We start from the raw sequence: 3,680 nt of genomic DNA, 5'->3' as shown, positions 1-3,680 counted from the left end.
ATTCCCTTCATCACCAACTTGAGAAATGACTCCGCCGATCGCGATCTGACTCGCGTCGGTCGTTTCGCGCTGGTCGTTACCAAAAACGGCCAGTCAACCTTGGATAAGCCAACAGTTCGTCGCTCGTGAGTGCATTCTTTAATGTCTGAAAATCAGCTTTTTCTCTTTCTCCCCACTGAAATTCGGGCCGCTTCCTCAATGAATCTAGCGGTCGTGCTATGTGACCGACGTTCTGTTTAAACTTACGGTAATAGCCAGCGAGCCCGAGAAAACTCGCTAATTCCTTAGCGTTTTTTGGCTTTGGAAATTCCCTGATTGCAACTACTTTATCGGCACAAGGCCTTAGGCCTTCGGGTGTTACTATGTGCCCTAAAAATTCTACTTCTTGTTGAAAAAATTTACATTTGCCTAAATTGATCTTCATCCCCTGATGTCTCAAGGCTTCTAACACTTGTATAAGATTTTTTCATGCTCGTCTGCCATAGTCCCAATTACAATTATATCATCCAAGTAGACAAAAACACTATGTCCTAATAATGAAGCTTTCCACCTCACTTCTAGCCCCTCCCCATCGGGGCCCCGTATTGTTACTTGCTTCTCCTTGATGAAATCGATTCCCATGATAATGGGAATATCCCCCATATTTAATGTTGGGATGACATAGAAGGCATGGGTCACTTCTCGACCTTGAGGGTTGAATCGTTGTCTGAAAATACGTCGGGTCATTAGTTTGTGACCACCAGCCGTGTTCAACACCAGGCACTTCTTCGATGTTTGGATGGCATCCGTCGCCAAATGTTCTTCCATAAGGGATACGCTGGCCCCAGAATCCAGCAGAGCGCGTTGCACACACGATTCCAGCTCTACTCTAAGAACGGGGACCGCATTCCTAATCGCATGTGTGGGAGCAGCGGTGAGAGGCGGCTGCTCTACCTCCCAAACCCCTCTGGCACTCCCGGGGAAGCCGCGCTCGCTAACCAGGGGGTATCCCTTACTGCAGCCTGGGGCACTGACTGGCCTCCCCGAACTCGGGCCAGGGCGTGACAACTGACTCCTTGGCACTTCTGTCCTCAGTCCTGGTGGTTCTGACGGACAGCCCGAAGGACCCTTGGTCCCTGTCCCGTGTCGTTTTCCCCTTCCTCTTGTTGGTGCAGGGGAAACGTGATCTCTCGAGCCGACGCCATTTTTTGGACAGCTGTTCAGTAGGTGGTCTTTGGCATGGCATCCAAAACACCGCCGCTGATCGTCGGAGGGGCATGCAGCCTAGAGGTGCCCCCTCCTACCACAATTCCAACATCGGCCAGTCGCCACGTTCCTAACTCTCTGACCTCTTCCTCTTTGAGTCCCTCTGCCTTTAGAGTTTTTCGAAGATGGTTGGGTGCCGGGCTGCCTTGAAGGTTGCGCCGCTTCCATGAGGGTTGGGGGGAGAGTGTTCATCCCTCCCCCTGTCTGTCTGTGCCGTTTTTTGTCTAGCATCATCTGCGTGGTAGGGATGGTAGCTTCCAAGGGTTGCCCAGACCCGAGCAGGAGTACGGCTACATTCTCTGGAAGAGCCTCCATTATCATCCTTCGGCAGAAATCATCTTTATCCTCCGGTGTCCTCTCAGTGTCGGGTGCCATGCTCTTGTAATCTTCAGTTATGCGGTCGATGTAGTGGACGATGCTCTCTCCCACCTGCAAGTCCGAGCTATAAGTCGCCCACCGTCTTTGTTTTTCTCCTTTAGTAACAGCGAAGCGTTTCAGGAGTGCCATCTTGAATGTCTCCCAATTTGTGTGGTCAGTCTCCATTCCTCGTAACCGGGTGGCGGCGGCTCCGGTCATCTTTTGCATGGTTTGGGCAATCCGCGTAACGTCAGACCAACCAGGGGGGGCTTCTTCGATGCTTGCCAAGAAGGATTCGATCGACAAGAACCCCTCTACCGACCGTGTATTATCAAATTCAGGAACCTGTCCTATTAAAACGGGGAGTTTATCTATCACTTCCACTGTTTTGGTCACATCCATCACGGGGGTGTCCATGGCACTTCCCGACTGGGTTGAGATGGTAATGTCACTTCCATAGTTCTGATCTTTCTGCATGTATCTACGTAATTCCGCTAGTTCGCGCATGAGTGCTCGTATGTATACCGGTGCGACAGTTTCCTAATTCTCTCAACCGAGTATCGTGTCTACAATATCTACGGGATTCGTTTCTCCCCTCTCTCCGTCATCACCACTCGACCTTGAACTTCCCGTGTTAACCATTATCACTATTATACTTTGTTTCCCTTTTTCAAAAATCTCACGTCGGCTAAAATTACTTAGCACAGACGTTAATCTGTCATTTTCCCCTTCCTCTTTTTGGTGCAGGGGAAGCGTGATCTCTCGAGCCGACGCCGTTTTTTGGACAGCTGTTCAGTAGGTGGTCCGTGGCATGGCATCCAAAACACCGCTGCTGATCGTCGGAGGGGCATGCAGCCTGGAGGTGCCCCCTCCTACCACATTTCCAACATCCGCCAGTCGCCACACTCCTACCTCTCTGACCTCTTCCTCTTCGAGTCCCTCTGCCATATGCACACCATTCTTTAGAGGTTCTCAAAGGTGGTTGGGTGCCGGGCTGCCTTGAAGGTTGGGCCGCTGCCATGAGGGTTGGGGGGAGAGCATCCCTCCCTCCCACTGCCTGTCTGTGTCGTCTTTTCTCTAGCATCATCTGCGCGGTAGGGATGGTAGCTTCCAAGGGTTGCCCAGACCCGAGCAGGAGTACGGCTACATCAGTGGGAAGAGCCTCCATTATCATCCTTTGGCAGAAATCATCTTTGTCCTCCGGTGTCCTCCCAGTGTCGGGTGCCATGCTGTTGCAATCTTCACTTATGTGGTCAATGTAGTGGGCGATGCTCTCTCCCACCCGCAAGTCTGACCTATAAGTCACCCACCATCTTAGTCTTTCTCCTGTAGTAAGAGCGAAGCGTTTCAGGAGTGCCTTCTTGAATGTCTCCCAATCCGTGTGGTCAGTCTCCATTCCTAGTAACCAAGTGGCAGCGGCTCCGGTCATCTTTTGCATGGTTAGGGCAATCCGCGTAACGTCAGACCAACCAGGGGTGGCTTTTTCGATGCTTGCCAAGAAGGATTCGATCGACAAGAACCCCTCTACCGACCGTGTATTATCAAATTCAGGAACCTGTCCTATTAAAACGGGGAGTTTATCTATCACTTCCACTGTTTTGGTCACATCCATCACGGGGGTGTCCATGGCACTTCCCGACTGGGTTGAGATGGTAATGTCACTTCCATTGTTCTGATCTTTCTGCATGTATCTACGTAATTACGCTAGTTCACGCATGAGTGCTTGTATGTATACCGGTGCGACCGTTTCCTAATTCTCTCAACCGAGTACCGTGTCTACAATATCTACGGGATTCGTTTCTCCCCTCTCTCCGTCATCGCCACTCGACGTTGAACTTCCCGTGTTAACATTTATCACTATTATACTTTGTTTCCCTTTTTCAAAAATCTCACGTCGGCTAAAATCACTTAGCACAGACGTTAATCTGTAATAACCCCAGACCTGACACCATTTAATATGACCTGATCTGGGTCGTATTGGGGTTCAATCAATTTAGGAAAACATGAATAGAGGGGGATTTCTAGCACAAATAATAGCTGAGTTCATCATTTTACACAGACTGTATTCTCTGAAGTTT

The sequence above is a fragment of the Palaemon carinicauda genome, chromosome 4 (assembly GCF_036898095.1).
Source record: "Palaemon carinicauda isolate YSFRI2023 chromosome 4, ASM3689809v2, whole genome shotgun sequence".
NCBI classification, from domain to species: Eukaryota; Metazoa; Arthropoda; class Malacostraca; order Decapoda; family Palaemonidae; genus Palaemon; species Palaemon carinicauda.
This window is presented reverse-complemented; position numbering follows the sequence as displayed.